Below are 27388 nucleotides of genomic sequence, written 5' to 3' on the forward strand. Positions count from 1 at the left end.
CTGAGTAGGAAGGAGGATCGAAGGGTAAAGTCAGGATCTGTGGGAAGACAGTGCTCAGAGTCCTGCCCTTCTGTGAAACCAGCAGAGACGTGAAGGTGTAGTGGCCAGTGTCCATTTCTGGCAGGTGAAAGGCCCTCCTGCTTGGATTCCTGTCTGCTAAGGTCCCAGGGGAAACAGCTGACACTCCCAACTACAGCTGAGTGGCGGAGGATCTCCAAATCACGGGAAGAACTGGAGATAGTTCTAGGGTCTATGGGGTCTCCTGTTTCCAGGCTGATGGTTTAAGACTGTCTAATAATGATTTACAATAAACTCACCCTGGGACCCTGTGAATTATGCTCTATGAGAAGATGAAAGTAAAAACACCCTGTCAAGGAGGAAGATTCTCTCACTTACAGGAAGAGAACTAATAATCACATGGAAGAGAATAGGGAAGACGACCGTATTTTATGCTTCATATAATGAGTATGATTTGTGGTAACCCTTTTTTACTGTCTGGAGTGTATCCTGTCACACTTCTCTCTCCTTCCCCAGATAAAGATAGATCGATTGATTGATCGATCGATAGACACACACACATGCCATGTGGTATATATGAGACACTTCATTACAACAGTGACAGAACCTGATGATTCTTCATGTGTCTGCTTGACGTTATCATATTGAGATATTTGTGAGAATTGTGTCAACCTCAAGTTACCTCCCAATTAAAGTCACTGTCCTCAAACAAAATCCTGGAGAAACTGAAAGCATAGAGTTTGTAGTTCTACTGAGTCTCAGGTAATTAAAAGCCAAAGTCATACTGAATTGAAAAATAACTGATAAATACAATTCCAGGTGTGATTACACAGAAAAGCTCAGGCTCTGTATCTCCTAGGATATCTTCCAAGAGTAAGATTTTGTACTGAGAGTGGAATAGCTATTGTGTAAAAATGCTGTGGAGAGCAAATCCTGAACTCTGTGGAGAGTCCCAGGTGCTCACGACAAATTGAGATAGGAGTATAATAGCCCAAGTCCCATAATTTCTTAGGTGTCACTTTATTTACTTTTTCTTATGTTTTCTTCCTTGATCCATGTTATAAGCTAGCCAATGCAATCCTGAATCTTCCTCTTTAAATTTTCAGCCTCAATGTCCACAATAGCCAGACTGTGGAAGGAGTCTAGGTGTCCATCGAATTGAATGAATAAAGAAGCTGTGGTCTGTGTATACAATGGAACATTACTTGGCCATTAGAAATGAGAAATACCCACCATTTGCTTCGAGTTGGATGGGACTGGAGGGTATTATGCTGAGTGAAATAAGTCAAACAGAGAAGGACAAACATTATATGGTCTCATTCATTTGGGGAATATAAAAAATAGTGAAAGGGAATAAAGGGGAAAGGAGAGAAAATGAGAGAAAATATCAGTGAGGGTAACAGAACATGAGAGACTCCTAATTCTGGGAATTGAACAAGAGGTGGTGGAAAGGGAGGTGGGCAGGGGGTGGGGGTGACTGGGTGACTGGCACTGAGAGGGGCACTTGATGGGATGAGCATTGGATGTTATGCTATATGTTGGCAAATTGAACTCCAATTAAAAAAAAATTTCAGTCTTCCTAATGAATCCTATTAGTGAATGAATTCAGAAAGATAAGCCACAATAATGAAAAATATCAGGACAAAGACAAAAAGGATAATACAAGACATTATTATAAATGTTATGGTGAGTGTCAAAATATTCATAACCCATGTTAAGTGAAGAATCACATTGTGTAACACTATTTCTCAACTGTACTTCAAAAACGAATCACATTACACATTTTTATGTGAAAGCTCAGCGTGTGGAAATATGGCTGCAAATTATTTATCTGTCATGGTTTTTTTTTACTTACTGTATATCGGTTTTGAAAATATTTTTCCAAATTATTCTTTAGAATGTTTGAATTTGGAATATTATTATTTGCTACAGAAATTAACATGAAAACTTAAAAAGTCTTTTCTGCTTGGTTGCCTGTCTCATAATTTTTAAAAATTATCTAAAATATCTCGAAAATGCAAAATCTTAGAAAGATTATTTCTTGACAGTAATGGCTTTGAAATTTTCCAGTATGACCTGTACACTGAACAAGGAGTATTCTTAGTTCCAAACAGCAATCTGCGTCTCTACATGTTTACACTCTATTTTGTACCCTGGACAATAAAACTGACCCCAGCAAAGCTGGACGCTACAACTTCACAGAAAGAATAGCATTTGTAAGGGATGTAAGCAGAAACTCTGTGAGGTCCAGGTGGGGAACAGGGCTCTAGAGGTCTCTAATCTAAGCACCATCAACTGAATTAGCAAGGAGTTTTGCAGGTGGATTTTATGGCACTGTTGTCTCTGTGCGAGAGGCTGTTCATCTGGGTCCATAAAAGTGGAGGTCAGTGTGTGATTTGTGTACCTTGAGAAGATTCTCTTTTTGGTGCAACTGTGAACCCATTATCCTGGGATCAGAGTGTGTGGGATAGGAAGTGTGATGCTGTTATATATTCTGTAGACTTTGACCTATAAATTTTATCAAGCCAGATGCTCAAACTATGGTGCTTTGGTGCAGATGAGACAAACACAGAAGCTTGTTTCCTGACTAACCTAAATGGAAGTTCTTTCTGATAAAAGGCGAGCTTTTTTTTTTTTTTTTAATTTTTTTTATTGGGACTCAATTTGCCGGCAGATAGCATATCACCCAGTTCTCATCCCATCAAGTCCCCCCTCAGTGCCCGTCACCCAGTCACCCCATCCCCCTGCCCACATCCCCTCCCACTACCCCTTGTTCGTTTCCCAGAGTTAAAGTCTCTTGTGTTCTGTCACCATCACTGATATTTCCCACTCATTTTCTCTCTCTTCCCCTCCATCCCTTTCCCTATTTTTTATATTCCCCAAATGAATGAGACCATATAATGTTTGTCCTCTGAATGACTTATTTCACTCAGCATAACACCCTCCAGTTCCATCCCTGTTGAAGCAAATGGTGGGTATTTGTCGTTTTTTTTTTTAAATTTTTATTTATTTATTTATTTATTTATGATAGTCACAGAGAGAGAGAGAGAGAGAGACAGAGACAGAGACACAGGCAGAGGGAGAAGCAGGCTCCATGCACCGGGAGCCCGACGTGGGATTCGATCCCGGGTCTCCAGGATCGCACCCTGGGCCAAAGGCAGGCGCCAAACCGCTGCGCCACCCAGGGATCCCTATTTGTCCTTTCTAATGGCTGAGTAATATTCCATTGTATACATAGACCACAGCTTCTTTATCCATTCTTCTTTCAATGGACACCCAGGGGCGAGCTTTTTTTTTTGTAGGAGAACTGAGATCAAGACATCCAGCAGAGGGAGCATCCCCAGCTTCAGTTCTGTTGAGTAGATTCTTGGGACTTGTGATTGAAATGGGTCACCTTTTCTAAATATTTGTAAATGGTCACCACTGGGGGATAATCTGTACAGATAAATAACCTGATTCATACACCTGTGAATGTGTTGATCTTCTGACTTTACAAGTTACTTCTCAACCATTGGGCTTCAACGATCTAGATATTCCAAAGCCCTGTTCTCTATTTAGGAGTGTTCTCATCAGGGAGGAGAGGAAGCATTTTTAGCACAGGCCCCAATCCTTGAGTTCCTTAGGGAAAAAAAGGAGGCAAAATTTTCTTGATGAATCTGTGACAAAACATCAGTGTCCTTCATGTGAGACCTGGCCTTCCCTTCAATCAATGAGCTTGAGACTTTAACTGGCTTAGGTCTAGGACCTGAATCAGAAGCAGTGACTTTAGGCTTCAGCTCCCCTGACCTAGAGTTTTGCAGTTACAGAGACAAAATATACACTAAGAGTCTGCACATTGACTTAATTTCTACTAATATGTGCTTAAGCATCTACTGCCACAGATGCCTCTTTCTGACAACATTCTGTCCTTGTATATTGTGGAAATTGTACACCTTCTGCCTATGAAAGTTAGTATGACAAGCTGGTCTGTGCTACTCACTGACATCCCTGGTTCCAGACATCATTCCCTGGAAAGCAGATTCATGTGTAAGGTAGCATGGGGACAGTGGTTGAGGAATGTTCTTGAGATCAGCGTCTCTAAAGCAAGATTGGGCACATGAGGGAGTTGAGCAGGGATGCAGGACAACCAAAGCCTAAGCCGATCCCCCAGAGGGACCCAGAACTGGTAGGTCTCCAGAGAGGATACAAATTGGGGCACATGGGCCAGGCCCTTATGCAGGATTTTATCTTTTACCCCCTGCTGTACCTTTATTCATTCTTGATCCACCTTCAGAGAAGCTGACTTTTCATAATTGTTCCTAATTTCTCCACAGATATCCCCAGTTTGTTTTATTTTTGCTCTTTCTTGAAAGTATGAAGAGTCTATAACTTTATTTTTGCCATTACTCTAGAAATGTGTTTTATATTAGAGAAAGTTTTTAACTTTGTTACAGGAGAGAAAGAGATGTTTCTCTTGTTTCAGGGAAGATTTCAACCTTGGGGCTATATCCATCCCATGTGGGTATTTAAGGAGAATGCCAAAACGCCTGTAGACTGTGGAGGTGTCACCACTCTTGCAGAGACTGGGTACAAAGAACCACCCGGTAGAGGAGAGGCTCCGGTCCATATAAGCCAGGTGGCTGTCCCTGACCAGATGTGTTGACGACCCCATATGCAATTTCATGATGGAGTTTCCCAAGGACCACAGCCTCTTGGATGTGGGTCTGTTCCCAGTTGGCTTTCATGTCCATACTTCATCCTCCACAGCAGCTGCCTGCAGCTCTTCAAGGTGGCCTGGAGGCCCGAGGTTGAGAAGGACTAGCCCATCAGGGTCTCCTTGTCTGATGGGAGAGATGAAGGGACCGCTCCCAATACCATTTTTAGGAGGGGGTTCCCAGGCTTCCCTCCACATGTGTGATGCTTTGCTAGAGGAGCTCACAGAACTGAGAGAAACACCTATTTATGTTTACCAGTTTATTCAAGGATATGATCAAGATACAGATGAAGAGCTAGATGGAGATACATAGGGTGAGGTCTGGGAGGGTCCTGTGTACAGCAGCTTCTGTCCTTGTGGAGATGGAGTGCATCTCTTTCTCTCTGTGGATTGTTCATCTGTGTGGAAGCTCTCTAAACCTTGCACTCTTGAGACTCGTGGAGGCTTGCTTACCTAGACATGATCGATTATTATCTATGTGTCAAGCTCCTCTCCCCTTACTGGATGGGAAATGGGGCAGCAAATTCCATGGTTCTAATCATGGCTTGGTCTTTCTGGTGACCAGTGCCCATCCTGGAGCCCATTCAGGGGCAATCTCACAGAATGAAAGATTCTCTAGAGCTTTTATCTCCTAGGAAATTATAAGCGTTTTAGGAGCTCTGTCAGGGGCTGGGAGCAGAGACCAAACTCTATATTTTCTCGTATGTCACAGACATAAATCAGAAATTCTGGAGGACCACCATTGTTTCAGAGGCTGGGGGAATTCAAGCAGGTTCTAAAGCCTTGCATCCTATCTAACTCCCACTCTGACCTCTAGGGTCTCCTGTGGGTTCAAGGACAGTGGACACGATGTGGATTTCTTCCCAGCCTGGACGTAAGCCTGATATGGCTGCAAGTGTTCCTATCTGCAGCACTGACCCTTGTCCCACAGAGCTGCAGTTCTCACACAAACCTCCTCTGAGGGTGATTAGCTGCCCTAGGCTGCCTCCCCAGATTTTGGAGGCAATGCTCTGATTTTATGAAGATGGGGGTTTTTATTAGAATTACATGTTCAAGCACTTTTCTATGTTTTCCTTGAAGATTAGAGCCAATATACTTGGTTTTCTCCCTTTATATTTCTCTCCAAAGCAAGGTTCCAGGTCATTTTCCAGACTGCTGTTTCCTTATTTCCCAGTGGATACTCCCTGATGATTCTCATAAAGTACTGATGTGGAAGGCTCCTAGATTGTGGCTTTTAAATTTTCTTTTGTTTCATTTTACAGTGACCTAATCATTGTATAATGGAGGGGTTTGGAAATTAATGCTCTTAGGATTGTTTCCATGATCAGAAGAAAAGAGAATGAGAGCGAGATATGCTTTCCTGGATCTGATCTTCCTACCCTGTACTCATATCTCAATATTTTCTTCTGTAAGTTTAAAGTCGTGTTTTGAAAAGTGAGTTTCATGTATGAAGTAAGACAATCAAACTCATTTTTCCCCATACGGGGGTGACACATTGTCCCCAAATTATTTAAGTAGTTAATTCTTTCTCCAGAACACACACACACACACACACACACACACACTCACACACACACACACACACAGACAGAAACATCTGAACTGAAATGACCACTAAAATCTATCCAAATGGTACACCACAGTTTGACTCAACAGAATGACACAACAAATGTTCTCCTCTGAGCATTTCCATGACACTTAGGAAGGAGGCAAAATGTTCCTCTCCACATCAAGATAAATGGTCAGTTGTCAGGAGCCTGAAGAACAACTCAGATGTATCTGTAGTTTCCTCAGAGTGATGAAAAAGAACAGTACCAGTGAACATCATCTGAGCAGTAGGAGAGCATCGAACTGAGAAAGTGAGGATCTGTGGGAAGACAGTGCTCAGAGTCCTGCCCTTCTGTGAAACCAGCAGAGACATGAAGGTGTAGTGGCCAGTGTCCATTTCTGGCAGGTGAATGGCCCTTCTGCTTGAATTCCTGTCTGCAGGAAGGTCCCGGGGGAAACAGCTGACACTCCCAATTGCAGCTGAGTGGCGGAGGATCTCCAAATCACGGGAAGAACTGGAGATGTTCTAGAGTCTATGGGGTCTCCTGTTTCCAGGCTGATGGTTTAAGACTGTTTAATAATGATTTAAAATAAAATCACCCTGGGACCTTCTGAATTATGCTCTATGAGAAGTTGAAAGCAAAAAACCTGCCAAGTAGGAAGATTCTCTCACTTACAGGAAGAGAACTACGAGTCACATGGTAGAGAATATGAAAGAAGAAAGACAGAATTTTAGGCTTCAGGTAATGAGTATGATTTGTGGTAACCCCTTTTTTACAGTTTGGAGTGTATCCTGTCATATTTCTCTCCATTCCTCAGATAAAGATAGATAGATCTATTGATCGATTGACAGACACACACATGTCATGTGTTATATATGAGACCCTTCAGTACAATAGAGACATACTGATGATTCTTCATGTGTCTGCTTGAGGTTATGTCATATTGAGTCATTCATGAAAATTGTGTCAACTTCAAATTACCTCCCAACTAAAGTCACTGTCCTCAAACAAAATCCTGGAGAAACTGAAGCATAGAGTTTATAGTTCTTTGAATCTCAGGTAATTAAAAGCCAAAGTCATACTGAATTGAAAAATAACTGATAAATACAATTCCAGGTGTGATTACGCAGAAAAGCTCAGGCTCTGTATCTCCTAGGAAATCTTCCAAGAGTAAGATTTTGTACTGAGAGTGGAATAGCTATTGTGTAAAAATGCTATGGAGAGCAAATCCTGAACTCTGCGGAGAGTCTCAGTTGCTCATGACAAATTGAGATAGAAGTAAGAGTATAATAGCCCAAATACCATAATTTCTTACTTGTCACTTTATTTTCTTTTTCTTATGTTTTCTTTCCTTGATGTTATAAGTTAGCCAAAGCAATCCTGATTCTTCCTCTTGAAAATTCCAGCCTCCCTAATGAACGTTGCTAGTGAATGAATTCAGAAAGACAAGCCACAATAATGAAAAATGTCACTATGAAGACAAAAAGGAAAATATAAGACAATATTATAAATGTTAAGGTGAGTGTCAAAATATTCATAACCCATGTTAAATAAAGAAACACATTATTTAACACTATTTGTCAACTAACTGTACTACAAAAAAAATCAAATACACATTTTTTATGTGAAAGCTCAGTGTGTAGTAATATGGTGCAAATTATTCATGTCATGGTTTTTATTTTATTGTATATCAGTTTTGAAATGTTTTTTTTCAAAATTATTCTTTAGAATGTTTGAATTTGGAATATTACTATTTGCTGCAAAACTTAACATGAAAACTTAGAAGGTTTTTTTCTGCTTGGTTGCTTGCCTCATAATTTCTTAAAATTATCTAAAATATCTCGAAAATGCAAAATCTTAGAAACATTATTTCTTGACAGTAAAGGCTTTGAAATTTTCCAGTATGACCTGTACACTGAACAAGGAGTATTCTTAGTTCCAAACAGGAATCCGCGTCTCTACATGTTTATTACTCTATTTTGTACCCTGGACAATAAAACTGACCCCAGCAAAGCTGGACGCCACAACTTCACAGAAAGAATAACATTTGTAAGGGATGTAAGCAGAAACTCTGTGAGGTCCAGGTGAGGAACAGGGCTCTAGAGGTCTCTAATCTAAGCACCATCAACTGAATTAGCAAGGAGTTTTGCAGGTGGATATTATGGCACTGTTGTCTTTGTGTGAGAGGCTGTTCATCTGGGTCCAAAAAAGTGGAAGCCAGTGTGTGATTTGTGTCCCTTGAGAAGATTCTCTTTTTGGTGCAACTGTGAGCCCATTATTCTGGGGTCAGAGTGTGTGGGGTGGGAAGTGTGATGCTGTTATACATTCTGTAGACTTTGACCTATAATTTTTATCAAGCCAGACAGGTCAAACTACAGAGCTTTGGTGAAGATGAGACAAACACAGAAGCCTGTGTCCTGACTATTGCAGATGGGAGTTCTTTCTGATAAAAGGCGAGCTTGTTTTTTTTTTCTTTCAGTTTTTAAATTGGAATTCAATATTCCAACATAGAGCCTATCACCTAGTTTTCGTCCTGTCAAATGCCCCCCTCAGTGCCCATTACCCAGTCACCCCATCCCCCCGCCCATCTCTCCTCCCACTACCCCTTGTTCATTTCCCAGAGTTAGGAGTCTCTCATGTTGTGTCTTCTTCACTGATATTTCCCACTCATTTTCTCTCTTTTCCCCTCCATCCCTTTCACTATTTTTTATTTTCCCCCAAAGAATGAGACCATATAATGTTTGTCCTTCCAGATTGATTTATTTCACTCAGTATAACACCCTCCAGTTCCATCCATGTTGAAGCAAATGGTAGGTATTTGTTGTTTCTAATGGCTGAGTAATATTCCATTGTATACATAGACCACATCTTCTTTATCCATTCGTCTTTTGATGGACACCGAGGCTCCTTCCACAGTTTGGCTATTGTGGACATTGCTGCTATAAACAATGGGGGGCAGGTGTCCCGGTGTTTCACTGCATCTGTATCTTTGGGGTAAATCCCCAGGAGTGCAATTGCTGGGTCGTAGGGCAAATCTGTTTTTAACTCTTCGAGGAACCTCCACACAGTTTTCCAGAGTGGCTGCACCCGTTCACATTCCCACCAACAGTGCAAGAGGGTTCCCCTTTCTCCACATCCTCTCCAACATTTGTTGTTTCCTGTCTTGTTAATTTTCCCCATTCTCACTGGTGTGAGGTGGGATCTCATTGTGGTTGTGATTTGTATTTCCCTTATGGCTGGTGATGTGGAGCATTTTCTCATGTGCTTGTTGGCCATGTCTATGTCTTCCTCTGTGAGATTTCTGTTCATGTCTTTTGCCCATTTCATGATTGGATTGTTTGTTTCTTTGCTGTTGAGTTTAATAAGTCTTTTATAGATCTTGGATACTAGCCCTTAATCTGATATATCATTTGCAAATATCTTCTCCAATTCTGTAGGTTGTCTTGTAGTTTTTTTTAAAAGATTTATTTATTCACGAGAGACCCACAGAGACAGAGGCAGAGACACAGGCAGAGGGAGAGGCAGGTTATATTCGGGGAGCCCGATGTGGGACTTCCCGGGTCTCTAGGATCACACCCCGGGTGATGGCATTGCTAAACCGCTAAGCCACCAGGGCTGCCCTGTCTTGTAGTTTTGTTGACAGTTTCTTTTACTGTACAGAAGCTTTTTATCTTGATGAAGTCCCAATAATTCATTTTTTGTTTTTGTTTCCTTTGCCTCGTGGATGTATCTTGCAAGAAGTTGCTGTGGCCAAGTTCAAAAAGGGTGTTGCTTGTGTTCTCCTCTAGGATTTTGATGGAATCTTGTCTCCCATTTAGATCTTTCATCCATTTTGAGTTTATCTTTGTGTATCGTGTAAGAGAATGGTCTAGTTTCATTCTTCTATGTGTGGCTTTCCAATTTTCCCAGCACCATTTATTGAAGAGACTGTCCTTTTTCCAGTGGATAGTCTTTCTTGCTTTGTCAAATATTAGTTGACCATAGAGTTGAGAGTCCACTTCTGGATTCTCTATTCTGTTCCATTGATCTATGTGTCTGTTTTTGTGCCAGTACCACACTGTCTTGATGACCACAGCTTTGTAGTACAACTTGAAATCCGGCATCGTGATACCCCCAGCTATTGTTTTCTTTTTTAATATTCCCCTATTTGGGCTCTTTTCTGATTCCATACATAAATTTGTATGGAATGTTTACAATAAATTGTTCCAACTCCCTTAAGAAAGTCCATGGGATTTTGATAGGGATTGCACTAAATGTGTAAATTTCCCTGGGTAACATTGACATTTTCACAATATTAATTCTTCCAATCCATGAGCATGGAATATTTTTCCATCTCTTTGTGTCTCCCTCAATTTCTTTCAGAAGTGTTCTGCAGTTTTTAGGGTATAGATCCTTTACCTCTTTGGTTAGGTTTATTCCTAGGTATCTTAATGCTTTTGGGTGCAATTGTAAATGAGATTGATTCCTTAATTTCTCTTTCTTCAGTTTCATTGTTAGTGTATAGAAATGCCACTGATTTCTGGGCATTGGTTTTGTATCCTGCCGCACTGCCGAATTGCTGTATGAGTTCCAGCAATCTTGGGGTGGAATGTTTTGGGTTTTCTATGTAGAGTATCATGTCATCTGTGAAGAGGGAGAGTTTGACTTCTTTGCCAATTTGAATGCCTTTTATTTCTTTTTGTTCTCTGATTGCTGAGGCTAGGACTTCCAGTACTATGTTGAATAGCAGTAGTGAGAGTGGACATCCCTGTTCTCAGGGGAAGATCCCCTGATCTTAGGGGAAAGGCTCTCAGTGTTTCCCCACTGAGAATGATATTTGCTGTGGGCTTTTCATAGATGGCTTTTAAGATGTTGAGGAATGTTCCCTCTATCCCTACACTCTGAAGGTTTTGATGAGGAATGAATGCTGTATTTTGTCAAATGCTTTCTCTGCATCTATTGAGAGGATCATATTTTTTTTCTCTTGTTAATATGATCTATCACATTGATTGCTTTAAGAGTGTTGAACCAGCCTTACATTCCGGGAATGAACCCCACTTGGTCATGGTGAATAATCTTCTTAATGTACCGTTGGATCCTATTGGCTAGTATCTCATTGAGAATTTTTGCTTGTGTTCATCAGGGATATTGGTCTATAATCCTCCTTTTTGGTGGGGTCTTTGGTTTTGGAATCATAGTGATACTGGCCTCATAGAATGACTTTGGAAATACTGCATCTCTTTCTATCTTCCCGAACAGCTTTAGTAGAATAGGTATGGTTTCTTCTTTAAAAATTTGTTAGAATTGCCCTGGGAAGCCATCTGGCCCTGGACTTTTGTGTTTTGAGAGGTTTTTGATGACTGCTTCAATTTCCTCCCTGGTTATTGGCCTGTTCAGGTTTTGTATTTCTTCTTGTTCCAGTTTGGTGGTTTTCAGTTTTCCAGAAATGCATCCATTTCTTCTTGATTGCTTAATTTATTGGTGTCTAGCTGCTCACAATACATTTTTAAAATCGTTTGTATTTCCTTGGTATTGGTGGTGATCTCCCCTTTCTCATTCAAGATTTTATTAATTTGAATCTTTTTTCTCTTCTTTCTAATAAGGCTGGCTAATGGTTTATCTATCTTATTAATTCTTTTTTTTTATCTTATTCTTTCAAGGAACCAACTCCTGGGATCCCTGGGTGGCGCAGTGGTTTGGCGCCTGCCTTTGGCCCAGGGCGTGATCCTGGAGACCAGGGATCGAATCCCACGTCGGGCTCCCGGTGCATGGAGCCTGCTTCTCCCTCTGCCTGTGTCTCTGCCTCTCTCTCTCTCTCTGTGTGACTATCATAAAGAAAAAGAAAAAGAAATAAAAAAAGAACCAACTCCTGGTTATGTTAATCTGTTCCACAGTTCTTCTGGTCTCTATTTCATTGAGTTCTGCTCGAATCTTTATTAACTTCTTCTGCTGGGTGAAGGTTTTATTTGCTCTTCCTTCTCCAGCTCCTTTAGGTGCAAGGTTAGATTTTGCATTTGAGTTCTTTCCAGTTTTTGGATGGATGCTTGTATTGCGATGTATTTCCCCCTCAGGACTGCTTTTGCTGTATCCCAAAGATTTTGAATGGTTGTATCTTCATTCTCATTAGTTTCCATGAATCATTTTAATTCTTCTCTAATTTCCTGGTTGACCCTTTCATCTTTTAGCAGGATGCTCTCTAAGCTTCACGTGTTTGAGTTTCTTCCAAATTTCTCCTTGTGATTGAGTTCATGTTTCAAAGCTATATGGTCTGAAAACATGTAGGGGATGATCCCAATCTTTTGGCATTGGTTGAGTCCTGATTTGTGACCCAGTATGTGGTCTATTCTGGAGAAAGTTCCATGTGCCCTTGAGACAAATGTGTATTCAGTTGCTTTGGATGTAAAGTTCTGTAAATATCTGTGAAATCCATCTTGTCCAGTATATTATTTAATGCTCTTATTTCTTTGGAGATGTTGTGCTTAGAAAATCTATCAGTTTTAGAAGGTTCCATGTTCAAGTCACCAGGTTTAAGTGTACTATTATCTAAGTACATCTAACTTTGGTTATTAATTGATTGATATGTTTGGCAGCTCTCACATTTGGGGCATAAATATTCATGATTGTTAGGTCCTCTTGTTGGATAGATCCCTTAAGGATGATATAGTGTCCCTCTTCATCTCTTACTACAGTCTTTAGGATAAACTTCAATTTATCTGATATGAGGATGGCTACCCTGCTTTCTTTTGAGGACCATTTGAATGGTAAATGGTTCTCCAACCTTTCATTTTCAGGCTCTAGGTTTCCTTACATCTAAAATGAGTCTCTTGTAGGCAGCAAATAGATGGGTCTTGCTTTTTTATCCAGTCTGAAATACTGCGCCTTTTGATGGGATCATAGAGCCCATTCACGTTCAGAGTTACTATTGAAAGATACGAATTTAGTGTCATCATGATACCTATTTGGTCCCTGTTTTTGTGGATTGTTTCCTTGGACTTCCTTTTTCTTTTATAGAGTTCCCCTTAATATTTCTTGCATTGCTGGTTTGGTGGTCACATACTCTTTCAGTTTCTGCCTATCTTGGAAGCTCTTTATCTCTCCTTCTATTCTGAATGAGAGCCTTGCTGGATAAAGTATTCTTGGCTGCAGGTTCTTCTCATTTAAGACCCTGAATATATCCTGCCAGCCCTTTCTGGCCTGCCAGGTCTCTGTGGAGAGGTCTGCTGTTAACCTAATACTTCTCCCCATAAAGTTTAGGGCCCTCTTGTCCCTTGCTGCTTTAAAGATCTTCTCTTTGTCTTTGGAGTTTGCAAGTTTCACTATATAAATGTCTGGGTGTTGAATGGTTTTTATTGATTTTAGTGGGGGATCTCTAACTCCTGGATCTGAATTCCTGTTTCCCTTCCCAAGTTAGGGAAGTTCTCAGCCATAATTTGTTCAAATACACTTTCTGGTCCTCTGTCCCTTTAGGTGCCCTCTGAAACCCCAATTAAATGTAGATTTCTTCCTGTGGGAAAAATGAGGCTGTCATTTATTTCCCTTAACCTTTCCTCATGATCTTTTAATCGTTTTTCTCTTTTTTCCTCAGCTTCCTTCCTTGCCATCAACTTGTCTTCTATGTCACTCACTCGTTCTTCATTAACCCTCATCGTTAGGACCTCTAGTTTGGATTTCATCTCATTTAATTGATTTTTAATTTTGGCCTGATTAGATCTAAATTCTGCAGTCATGAAGTCTCTTGAATCCTTTATGCTTTTTTCCAGAGCCACCAGTAGCTTTATAATTGTGCTTCTGAATTGGCTTTCTGACATTGAATTGTAAACCAAACTGTGTAACTCTGTGGGAGAGAGTACTGTTTCTGATTCTTTCTTTCGTGGTGAGTTCTTCCTTCTAGTCATTTTGCTCAGTGCAGAGTGGCTAAAAACAAGGTGTACTGGAAAAAGGAGAAAAAGAGGGAAAAAGGGGGGGAGGACAAAAAAAAAACAAGGAGAGGTATCCTCTGATTCTATATACTGTAAGTCCTTCGACTTCCCCTGGAGCTTTCCAGCGCTACTAGGTCAAGAACTTGCTCTTCCCCTGTCCTTCCAGCTGGTGTTCTGGGGGATGGGCCTGCTGTGCTGAGTCCCAGGTGTGTGCACCTGGGGGAGCTGCCCAGCCCCCTGTCAGGTGTATGGCTCAGTGGGAGCTGTTTATCCTGTGAAGCCCCTGTTCCCTGGTGGCCCTGCTCAGTCTCAGGTATAAGGTGACACCAGGAGGAACAAGCACACTGGCGGCAGCCAGCTCTCCAGCCCTGGCGTCAGCTCCCACAGTAACTACCGCAGCTCCCAGTCTGCAGGGGCGCCCGGTGGCAGGAGCGTCCTCCCTGTCCTGTGTCCTCCAGGCCTCTGCCTGGCCCGCGGGGAGTGCAGGATCCTGGGCTGTGTCCCCAGCGCCCTGGGCTCGGGGCCTGCGCCGCTGGAATCGCGCTCCCGGCCGCGCAGCCCCCTCCACCGGGTGCCGCCTTCGAGCTGCTCCCGGGGCCCGCCCGGCGCGCGCTGCAGCCCTTTAGGGAGCTCGGCCGGTGGGTGGCGCGCTCTCCCGCGGGGGCACCTCCTCTGTTAGTGCCCCCGGGACCCTGGGGGCTCCACTGCTCCTGGGATCCTGCCCCAGCTCCCTGCGAGCGCCTTTCCGTCCCGGAAGGTTGGTGAAGTTCCTGCTTCTCCGGGCCTGGGCTCTCCTGTCCTGGGGACACTCGCCGCGCGTCCTTAGCCTGGCTCCTTGCGGGGCGCCTCCCCCTTGGATGCTTTTCTATTTCTTCATTTTTTTCTGTCTACCTACATTGATAGAAGCGCGAACACTGTAGTGTTCCAGCTGTTCTCTCTTTAAATCTCAGGCCGAATTCGCGGGTTTTCAGGATGATTGGAAAGTTATCTAGGTAAGTTGGTGGGGACAGGTGACTTGGGGACCCTACTCCTCTGCCAACTTGCCCCGCCTCTCCTTCTTAAATGGTTTTAAAATGTTACTTTTGGGGAAAAAATTCACACCACTCTCTACGCTAGCTGTGGTATATGAAGTACATTCTATGCTCCACATCTTTCAGGTTGTGTTGTATTCTCAGAACCCACTGTGAGATTCCAAGAACAGCTTTTATTTTGTCTCAGAAAAAGGTAATTGAGGCAAGTATAAAACTTCTAGATTTAAGTTCTTCTGTGTGTGTCTGTGTGTGTGCACATCTCTGTGTGTGTATGTTGTAGTTTTATAGAAGTATACTTGGCGCGCAGTGCTACGATGGTTTCAGGTGTACAACATAGCGATTTGACATGTCTATGTGCTATATTATGTCACCGCAAGTGTAGTTACCATCTGTCCCCATACAACGCTATTACGAAATATTTGAATATATTCCTTGTGCTGTACCCTTCATCCAGGTTACTTGTTTTTGTTCATTCCATATATCTCCCACTCTCCTTCGTGAATTTTTCCCAGCCTCCGATGATCCTCTTTCTGTCTGGCCACCAACAGTGTGTTCTCTGTATTCATGGTCTTTTTCCCTTTCTGTTCTGGGTTTATTGTTTGTTTGTTTGGTTTCTAGACTCCACATATAAATGAAATCATATGGTATCTGTCTTTATTTGACTTATTTCACTTAACATTAGATTTTATAGGACCATTCATGTTGTTGCAAATAACAAGATGTCTTTCTTTGGCAGACTAATATTCCAGTGTATATAAATAAATAAGTGTGTGTGTATGTATCTAGTATTACTTTTTAACAAAATTAGGACCTCATATCTGCTATGAATTTTCAAAATTTATTTGGGTGCTTGAACAAACAATTTTACTAATTGTTTACAGCCATATTTCCTAGCAGGTATAGAATGCTCTCCAGATAAAACAGCAATAGAGCAATTAGTGTAACTGAGAAAGAAGAAATTCAGAGAGTAGGAAAATAAAAAATAATAAATTAAGAATTGCACCATCAGGTACCACTTCTCCTATCAAAAATATAGCAAAAGTTGTTTGCTTCAAAATGTATTCGGCTTGGATTGTCACAAATATGCCTCAATTTTCTGACTCTGAAGAGGGGTGGGGATGAGATACAAGTGAGCTCTCCCTCCAGCCTGTTGCTCAGAGAGCACTTGCATCACCTCTGTTCTTGAGCTGCTTCTGCCCCGCGAAGGCTGCTGCAGCTCATGGGGCTGTAACATGGGCCAGAGCACTCAGCTGCACATTACTGCCCTGGGTTCTCCAACATCTGCCACTGACGCCAACTCAGACACTCTGCGGCGCCTGCTCCCCACTCAAGGAACACATTGGGCAGTGGTGACAGGCCAAACAGAGAGGTTAGTGTTCAGGGCTGTACCACTGTGGGAGGAGCTTGTATACCTTGCATGCAGTAATAAACTCCAGCATCGTCAGTCTCCACTCTGCTGATTCTCAGGGTGAAATCTGTCCCTGACCCGCTGCCACTGAACCTGTCTGGGACCCCAGGGTCTCTGTTGGAGACCTTATAGATCAGGCCCTGTGGAGACTGGCCTGGCTTCTGTCGGAACCAATTCAAATAGGTGTTCCCGTTACTGTGCAGGAGGCTCTGACTGGCCTTGCAGGAGATGGAGGCCGTCTCTCCAGGGCTGACGGACAGGGACGGTGGGGTCTGTGTCATGACAATATCCCCACTGGATCCTAAAATAATGAGAGATAAGTACAAGTTGTGTTAGAAACAGTATAAGACATTCAATCATTTTGGGTTTTGTATATTTTAGGCTAAATCATATTTTGATTTTGATTTATATTTTAACTATTCAATTATCATGGAAAACCCAAGATAGCAAGACACAGAGTGGCTTCTTTCTTCTTCAGCATCTCACTAAAGTACTGTTCTTCAAATATTTTAGATTCTTCTTAATTCTCACAGTCTAAAAATTAAATTCCCCCTGTCGGAGGGCAATCTGTCCCATGCACAGAATACACAGGGAGAGAAACAGCACCAGGGGAGCTCACCATCCACGCCCCCATGTCTTTCCTCATCCCCGCCCTGTCCTTACCTGGGATCCAGAGCATCAGCAGCCCCAGGAGCTGAGAAGGGAACCTCATCTTGAGAAGCTGAGCTGAGGAGCCCTAGTAAGTAAAGACAAGCCTAGAGCTGACCTTTATCTCAGACTTTCAAGGGAAGGTCCTCCCCAGGGGACAATATGCAAATCCCCTGGTGGGTGTGGCAGAGTGGAAAGAGGCACAGGCAGGTGCAGGTCCCTCTCCTGCCAGTGTAGTAGCTTAAAAGGTCTTCTGTGCTGGGAGGAAAGCTAACAGAGACAAATTCTTTACTGCCTGAGTAGGAAGGAGGATCGAAGGGTAAAGTCAGGATCTGTGGGAAAACAGTGCTCAGTGTCCTGCCCTTCTGTGAAACCAGCAGGGACCTGAAGGTGTAGTGGCCAGTGTCAATTTCTGGCAGGTGAAAGGCCCTCCTGGTGGATTCCTGTCTGCTAAAGTCCCAGGGGAAACAGCTGACACTCCCAACTGCAGCTGAGTGGCAGAGGATCTCCAAATCACGGGAAGAACTGGGGTTAGTTCTAGGGTCTATGCGGTCTCCTGTTTCCAGACTGATGGTTTAAGACTGTTTAATAATGATTTAAAATAAACTCACCCTGGGACCTTGTGAATTATGCTCTATGAGAAAATGAAAGTAAAAACATCCTGTCAAGGAGGAAGAGTCATACTTACAGGAAGAGAACTAATAGTCACATGGAAGAGAATAGGAAAGAAGACAGAATTTTATGCCTCAGGCAATGAGTATGATTTGTGGTAACTCTTTTTCCTCTCTGGAGTGTATCCTGTCATACTTCTCTCTCCTTCCCCAGATAAAGATAGATCGATTAATCGATCGATAGACACACACATGCCATGTGGTATATATGAGACCCTTCATTACAACAGGGACATAACCTGATGATTCTTCATGTGTCCGCTTGACGTTATGTCATATTGAGTCATTTGTGAGAATTGTGTCAACTTCAAATTACCTCCCAACTAAAGTCACTGTCCTCAAACAAAATCCTGGAGAAACTGAAAGCATAGAGATCGTAGTTCTATCGAATCTCAGGTAATTAAAAGCCAAAGTCATACTGAATTGAAAAATAACTGATTATGTACAATTCCAGGCATAATTATGCAAAAAAGCTCAGTGGCTGTATCTTCGGAGAAATCTTCCAAGAGTTAGATTTTGTACTGAGAGTGAAATAGCTATTGTGTAAAAATGGTATGGAGAGCAAATTGTGAACTCTGTGGAGAGTCTCAGGTGCTCATGACAAAATGAGATAGAAGGAAGAGTAGAATAGCCCAATTTCCATAATATCTTACTTTTCATTTTATTACTTTTTCTTATGTTTTCTTCCTTGGTCCATCTTTTAAGCTAACCAATGCAATCCTGAATCTTCCTGAAAATTCCAGTCTCCGTAATGAACGTTGCTAGTGAATGAAGTCAGAAAGATAATCCACAATAATGAAAAATATCAGGACAAAGACAAAAAGGAAAATACAAGACAGTATTATAAATCTTAAAGTGAGCATCAAAACTCTTCATAACTCATGTTAAATGAAGAAATACATTAGGTAACACTATTTGTCAACTGTACTACAAAATGGAATCACATTACACATTTTTTAATGTGAAAGCTCAGTATGTGGAAATATGGCTGCAAATTATTAATCCGTCATTTTTTTTTTTACTGTGTATCAGTGTTGAAATGTTTTTTCCAAATTATTCCTTAGAATGTTTGAATTTGGAATATTACTATTTGCTACAGAACTTAACATGAAAACTTAAAAAGTCTTCTCTGCTTGGTTGCTTGTCTCATACTTTTTTGCCCTAAAATATCTCGAAAATGCAAAATCTTAGAAAAATTCTTTCTTGACAATAAAGGCTTTGAAATTTTCCTATATGACCTGTAGACTGAATGAAGAGTATCCCTAGTTCCAAACAGGAATCCACGATCTGCATGTTTACACTCTATTTTGTACTCTGGACAATAAAACTGACCCCAGCAAAGCTGGACGCTACAACTTCACAGAAAGAATAGCATTTGTAAGGGGTGGAAGCAGAAACTCTGTGAGGTCCAGGTGGGGAACAGGACCCTAGCGGTCTCTAATCTAAGCACCATCAACTGAATTAGCAAGGAGTTTTGCAGGTGGATTTTATGGCACTTTTGTCTCTGTGCAGGAGGCTGTTCATCTGGGTCCAAAAAAGTGGAAGCCAGTGTGTGATTTGTGTACCTTGAGAAGATTCTCTTGTTGGTGCAACTGTGAGCCCATTATCCTGGGATCAGAGTGTGTGGTGTGGAAGTGTGATGCTGTTATACATTCTGTAGACTTTGACCTACTAATTTTATCAAGCCAGACATGTCAAACTACAGTGCTTTAGTTGAAACAAACACAGAGGCCTGTGTCCTGACTAGCCCAAATGGAAGTTCTTTCTGTTAAAAGGTGAGCTTGTGCTTTGTGTGAGAAATGAGATCAAGACATCCAGCAGAGGGAGCATCCCCAACTTCAGTTCTGTTGAGTAGATTCTTGGGACTTGTAATTGAAATGGGTCACCTTTTCTAAATAATTGTAAGTGGTCACTACTGGGGAGATAATCTAGAAGATAAATAATCTGATTCATAGGTAGTTCACATACATCTTGAATATATTGATCTTCTGACTTTATAAGTTCCTTCTGAACCCTGTGAAGAAGGTTATATGTAAGTTTCAATAATCTAGATGCTCCAAAGCCCTGATTGTTATTTACAAGCTCTAAATTTCTTCCCAATATTCTAATTTCTTTTCTCTCTTCTTCCTTCAAATGAATAAATGAATACATTTTGTAAAGATTTTGGATTTCATCTGAGTCTTGTAGAGAAATGGAAGGAATGTCTTCTGTTGACCATGGAGGTTATTCTTATATCGAGGTTAATCCTTTGGCAAGGCCCCCAGTCACCGCTGTCTATTTCAGAAATTGAGACAGAGATTCCCCTTGAGCATAATCCACCTCCTATTCTATTTTTATAAATTCTTGACTTTTTGTAGGAATTTGCGTCTCCAAACCCAAGGTCTCTCCTGTGAGTGATGGAACTTCTGTCCTGAGGAGTTCTAATGAAATCCTACAGCTTTCTTGTCAGGGAAAAATTATTCTTCTGCTGCTTGAATGTGAGACAGATTTTTTATTTGTTTACTTTTCCTCTATGAAAATATGATTCACTTGAGAGATGGAAAGGAAAGAAAACATGAGGACACTACTCATTTCGATCTTTAAGTGATATCCTTATAGAACTGCCTGTTTTATATATATAAGAGAGGTATGAATTGAATGCATATTGGCATAGCGTTAACATATCGTTCAGTGCAACAACAAAGATGATTTGGGTACCGTCCTAGCCACCTAAATATTTACATATGAACAATTAATTTTGCCCTATTTAATTTCTCAAACAGTAAACACTAAGTCCAGAGAAATATTCACATCTCTTTTCTACCAGAGCACTGCATTCCCCCTGGTGTACTTCTAGCAGAGAGTATTCTCCTCAGGGAGGGGAGGGAACATTCTGACCTTAGGCCCTGATCCCTGAGTTCCTTAGGGAAAAAAGGAGACAAGATTTTGTCTATATTACCTATGACAGAACTTTAGTGTCATTTGTTTGCGATCTGGCCTTCCCTTCAATCACTGAGCTTGAGACTTTGAACTGGCTTAAGTCTAGGACCTGAGTCAGAAGCAGTGACTTTAGGCTTCAGCTCCCCTGACCTAGAGTTTTGCAGTTACAGAGACAAAAAACACTAAGAGTCTGCACATTGATTTAATTTCTACTAATATGTGCTTAAGCATCTACTGCCACAGATGCCTCTTTCTGACAACATTCTGTCCTTGTACATTTTGGAAATTGTACACCTTCTGCCTATGAAGGTTAATATGACAAGCTGGCCTGTGCTACTCGCTGACATGCCTGGTCCCAGGCATCATTCCCTGGAAAGCAGGCTCACGTGGAAGGTAGCATGGGGACACTGGTTGGGGAATGTTCTTGAGATCAGTGTCTCTGGAAAAAGAAAGCAGTATTGGGCACATGAGGGAGTTGAGCTGGGATGCAGGAGAAGGAAGCCTAAGTCGATCCCGCAGAGCAACCCAGAGCTGGTAGGTCTCCAGAGAGGAGCCAAATTGGGGCACACGGGCCAGACACTTATCCAGGATTTCTTCTCTTATTCTCCTGCTGAACCTTTAATCATGCTTGATCCACCTTCAGAGATGATCTTTTTATATTTCTCCCCAGATTTCCTGATTTTCAGTTTTATTTTTGATTTCTTGAAAGTATGAAGAGTGTATAACATAATTTTTGCCATTGCCCTAGAAATTTGTTTTATATTAGAGAAAGTTTTTAACTTTGTTACTGGAAAGAAAGAGATTTTTAGCTTGATTTGGGGAAGATTTCTTTTTTTTAAATTCTTTTTTAATTTTTTATTTATTAGAGACCCACAGAGAGAGAGAGAGTGAAAGAGAGAGGCAGAGACACGGGCAGAGGGAGAAGCAGGCCCCATGCAGGGAGCCCGACGGGGAACTCGATTCTGGGTCTCCAGGATCACGCCATGGGCCGAAGGTGGCGCTAAACCACTGAGCCTCCGGGGTTGCCCTCGGGGAAGATTTCAACCATGGGGCTATATCCATCCCATGTGGGTATTTAAAGAGAATGTCAATACCCCTGCAGACTGTGGAGGTGTCACCACTCTTGAAGATACTGGGCACAAAAACCACCTGGAGGAGGAGAAGAAGCTCCAGTCCATATAGACCAGGTGGCTGTCTCTAAGCAGATGTGTTGCCAAGGCCAAGTACTTTCATGATGGAGTTTCCCAAGGACCATTGCCTCTTGGGTGTGGATCTGCTCCCGTTTGGCTTCCATGTCCATACTACATCCTCCACAGCAGCTGCCTGTAGCTCTCCAAAGTTGCCTGGAGCCCGGGCTTGAGAAGGACTAGCCCTTCAGAAGTCTCCTTGTCTAATGAGAGAGATGAAGGGACTGCTCTCATGACCATTTTTAGGAGGGAGTTCCCTTGCTTCCCTCCACAGGTGTGATTCTTTATTAGAGAAGCTCCCAGAACTGAAATACCTATTTAAGTTTACCAGTTTCTTAAAGGATATGATAAAGATACAGATGAAGAGCGAAATGGAGACACATAGGTTGAGGTCTGGAAGGGTCCTGTGTACAGCAGCTTCTGCCCCTGTGGAGATGGGTGCATCTCCTTCTCAGTGTGGATTGTTCATCAATATGGACGCTTTCTAAACCTTGCAGTCTTGAGACTCGTGGAGACTTGCTTACCTAGACATGATCGATTATTATCTATGTGTCAAGCCCCTCTCCCCTCACTAGATGGGGGAATGGGGCAGCAAATTCCATGTTTCTAATCCTGGCTTGGTCTTTCTGGTGACCAATGCCCATCCTGGAGCCCATTCAGGGGCATCTTCACAGAATAAAAGATGATCCTAGAGCTTTTATCTCCTAGGAAATTGTTTTTCCAAAGGGTTTTTGGAGCTCTGTCAGGGGCTGGGAGCAGAGACCAATCTCTACATTTTCTAGTATGTCACAGACATAAGTCACAAATTCTGGAGGAACACCACTCTTTCAGAGATTGTGAGGCCTGCGGTGCCCTCATAGGTAGCCAATCCCCTATCACATACTCCAGTGCATTGAGCAGTGGGTGTTGTAAAGGACACTCATTCAAGGGCAAGAGAGAGCCATTGGGCAATTCTTATAGCAGAGACCTGGACTTTAACTCTTAACCCTCCTTCCCTTTGGAGAGCCCAGGAGGGAATGGCTGCTCCAGGCCCCTTGCTCACTTTGAGGTCTTTTTGGTAACAAATGCACTTGCCTATTTTAGAAAAATCAAATAGGGAAAAAGAGTGTAATATCTAAATTGAAGAATATTAATTGAACTATATAGGTTCTTGTTAGGAAATGAGTGAGTTCTGCTTCGGAGGGAACTCTGACCTTCCTCCCTTTTCCCTTGAAATAAACTTCCGCTTCTAAGTCCATTTAAGAGAAGAAAAACGTTGTTCAAAAGTCATGTGAATGTCATCTTCTGTGAGTAAACAGGGAAATTTTACATGGATTCCTCATTATATAGGAATATAACATCTTTTAAAAGATTCTGTCTCCTGAAAATAAATAATGTCCAAGGAAATGACATTTCAGTGAAGGGCTATGTTTACTGAGAATAGCCAACGAGAAGAGACAGCAATCCACAATGCTATAGGGTTTTACACACACTGATAATTGTGTGTAACTTTTACACACAAGTGACTTGTCTTGTAAGGTGGTCCAGCCACCAGTCCTTGATTTTCCAATCTCTCCATGATTTTTGCAGTGTTTTCTCTCCAGCCTTTAGAGTTACATATGGTGTCAAGATCTCAGTGTGTAAAGTGGCAGCAGAACCCCCAAGTCCTCCCGCCCTCCGGCCCCCAAAGAAAGCGACTGGCAAGATCTCCTTGTGTCAGAAAAGCAGGAAGAGTTTTATTGTAAAGAACAAAATTTCAGTAGCAGTAGAGTTGGGGGTTGAGAAGTAGGGATGTGGAGGGGAAGTCTTCCAGGTGTTTCTAATGTCTTTGTGCTTGGACCTCTGTGAGGTCAAATATGATCTATCATACCCTCTTTAAAAATGTTTTTAAAAATAAAAGAATACCATAGGAATACTAAGGAAACTAATTAAATTCAAATACGAATAATCAAAATTTGAAAATTGTGACATGGTAATACATTATTTATTAATGCATGTAATGTAAGATCCGGTTGCACAAATAAAATTACTGTGGGCCCAGACATTATCCAGTGTGTAAGGAGACAAGTCACACGCTGGGAGAACATATTTGCAAAAACACCTGTGACAAAGGCTGTTACCTAAAATTTACAAAGAACACTTAAAACTCAACAATAAGAAATAATCCAATTAAAAATGGGAAAAGATCTGAAGATCTGAACAGACACCGCATCAGAAAGGAGAAGACAGATATGAAACAAGGCACAGAAAAAATGTTCCAAATTTATGCGTTGTTAAGGAAATGCAAACCGGAGATGCTACTCCACACTTACTGTTGTGGCCACAATCTAGATCACAGCTCCAAATGCAAGTGAGCATTTTGAGGGACACAGATTAGCATTCCCTGCTGCTGGAAATGCAAAAAGGAGCAGCCATTTTGGAAAACAGTTTGGCATTTTCTTACAGAACTAAACATACTCTTATCACACAATTCAGCAATCAGACTTTTAGGTATTTACCCTAAGGAGTTGAAAACTTATGTCTACGGAAAAACCTGTACACCAACATATATACAGATTTCTTCATAAGTTTAATACTTGTTGTAACTCACATTTCTTCCCAAGATGAATGGATAAATAATGCATGCATTATTTATTAATTTATTAATAATTTATTTATTAATTTATTAATTATTTATTAATTTATTAATGCATGCATCAATAATGATGCATCTGGACAATGAAATACTATTCAGCTCAAAAAGGCATAGTCTACGGTCCATAGAAACAGCAAAGTGTTGAGCGGTTGCCAGGGGCTAGAGGGGAAGAGGGATGAATAGGTGAAATGGACAGGTAATGGATATGCTTTTAGATAAGGACAGATAAAATTTTTGAGGATTGTTTTAATTGAGATCTACTCAAAGCATACATTTGAACAGAATATGAATTCAGATTCCTTTTCAGGTAAGACCACATCTGTAAAAAATAATGTATTTGTCTAGTGCTTGAAACCATTTTCAAAATAGTACCAAATTTGTCATTTCCAAAAGAGTATTTAGGCTATCTGGTGTTAAAATGTTACTTTTGGGGAAAAACTTTCACACCACTCTCTACCCTAGCTGTGGTATATGAATTACATTCTATGGTCTACACCTTTCAGGTTGTGTTGTATTCTCAGAACCCACTGTGAGATTCCTTTATTTTGTCTCAGATAAAGGTAATTGAGGCAAATATAAAACTTCTCGATTTAAGTTCTTTGTGTGTGTATGTTGTTTTGTTACTGAAGTATATTTGGAACACAGTGCTATGTTGGTTTAGGTGTGATTTGACATGTCTATGTCATGTTATGTCACCACAAGTGTAATTACCATCTATCCCTACACAACGCTATTACGAAATCCTTGATTATATTCCCTGTGCTGTACCTTTCATCCGTGTGACTAGCTTTTGTTCATTCCATATACCTCCCACTCTCCTTCATGAATTTTTTCCATCCTCTGATCCTCTTTCCGTCTTGCCACCACCAGTGTGTTCTCTGTATTCATGGGTCTTTTTGCCTTTCTGTTCTGGGGTTCTTGTTTGTTTGTTTGGTTTCCAGATTCTACATATAAATGAAATCGTATGGTATCTGTCTTTCTTTGTCTGACTTATTCCACTTAACATTAGACTCTCAATGACTTTTCATGTTGTTGCAAATAACAAGATGTCTTTTTTATGGCAGAGTAATATTCCAGTGTATATAAATAAGTATGTGGGGTGTGTGTGTGTGTGTGTGTGTGTGTGTGTATCACTACTTTTTAACAGAATTTGGACCTCATATCTGCTTGAATTTACAAAGTTTATTTGTATAATATATAAAGTGCTTAAACAAACAATTGTACTAATTGTTCTCAGCCATATTTCCTGTGGGGATAGCACATATAATGCTATCCAGAGAACACAGTAATAGAGCAATAAGTGTAATGAGAAAGAAGAAATTCAGAGATTGGGGAAAAAATGAATATTGAATGGTACTGAATATCTCCTGTCAAAAAACTATAACAAACTTTGCATCAAAATGTATTTGACTTGGATTGTCACAAATATGCCTCAATTTTCTGACTCTCAGGCTCTCTAAATGTAATAACCAAACACAAGGAGAGAGGGGTGGGGATGAGATACAAGGGAGCTCTCCCTCCAGCCTGTTGCTCAGAGAGCACTTGCATCCCCTCCGTTCTTGAGCTGCTTCTGCCCCGCGAAGGCTGCTGCAGCTGATGGGGCTGTAACATGGGCCAGAGCACTCAGCTGCACATTACTGCCCTGGGTTCTCCAACATCTGCCACTGACACCAACTCAGACACTCTGCGGCGCCTGCTCCCCACTCAAGGAACACATTGGGCAGTGGTGACAGGCCAAACAGAGAGGTTTGTGTTCAGGGCTGAACCACTGTGCGAGGAAACTGTATACCTTGCCCGCAGTAATAAACTCCAGTATCGTCAGCCTCCACTCTGCTAATTCTCAGGGTGAAATCTGTCCCTGACCCGCTGCCACTGAACCTGTCTGGGACCCCAGGGTCTCTGTTGGAGACCTTATAGATCAAACGCTGTGGAGACTGGCCTGGCTTCTGTCGAAACCAAAACAAATAGGTGTTCCCATTACTGTGCAGGAGGCTCTGACTGGCCTTGCAGGAGATGGAGGCCAGCTCTCCAGGGCTGACGGACAGGGACAGTGGGGTCTGTGTCATGACAATATCCCCACTGGATCCTAAAATAATGAGAGATAAGTACAAGTTGTGTTAGAAACAGTATAAGACATTTCAATCATTTTGGGTTTTGTATATTTTAGGCTAAATCATATTTTGATTTTGATTTATATTTTAAATCTATTCAATTATCATGGAAAACCCAAGATAGCAAGACACAGAGAGGCTTCTTTCTGTTTTAGCATCTCACTAAAATACTGTTCATCAAATATTTTATATTCTTCTTAATTCTCACAGTCTAAAAATTAAATTCCCCCTGTTGGAGGGCAATCTGTCCCATGCACAGAATACACAGGGAGAGAAACAGCACCAGGGGAGCTGACCATCCACGCCCCCATGTCTTTCCTCATCCCCGCCCTGTCCTTACCTGGGATCCAGAGCATCAGCAGCCCCAGGAGCTGAGAAGGGAACCTCATCTTGAGAAGCTGAGCTGAGGAGCCCTAGTAAGTAAAGACAAGCCTAGAGCTGACCTTTATCTCAGACTTTCAAGGGAAGGTCCTCCCCAGGGGACAATATGCAAATCTCCTGGTGGGTGTGGCAGAGTGGAAAGAGGCACAGGCAGGTGCAGGTCCTCTCCTGCCAGTGTAGTAGCTTAAAAGGTCTTCTGTGCTGGGAGGAAAGCTAACAGAGACAAATTCTTTACTGCCTGAGTAGGAAGAAGGATCGA

At 41.6% G+C, this 27388-nt stretch overlaps 1 long non-coding RNA gene across 2 annotated transcripts; it reads left to right on the plus strand.

Moving 5' to 3' along the window:
• Positions 1 to 328: 328 nt before the first annotated feature.
• LOC144280822 (uncharacterized) lies at positions 329 to 27219 on the plus strand. 2 transcript variants are annotated; one of them, XR_013349228.1, is made up of 4 exons: positions 329 to 780; positions 5974 to 7002; positions 7668 to 7779; positions 26959 to 27219. It is a non-coding gene; the product is annotated as an uncharacterized LOC144280822 (long non-coding RNA). The 2 variants fall into 2 exon arrangements; XR_013349227.1 differs by lacking the exon at positions 26959 to 27219 and adding an exon at positions 8624 to 8714.
• Positions 27220 to 27388: the final 169 nt, after the last annotated feature.

This window comes from Canis aureus, chromosome 12, assembly GCF_053574225.1.
Source record: "Canis aureus isolate CA01 chromosome 12, VMU_Caureus_v.1.0, whole genome shotgun sequence".
Classification (NCBI taxonomy): domain Eukaryota; kingdom Metazoa; phylum Chordata; class Mammalia; order Carnivora; family Canidae; genus Canis; species Canis aureus.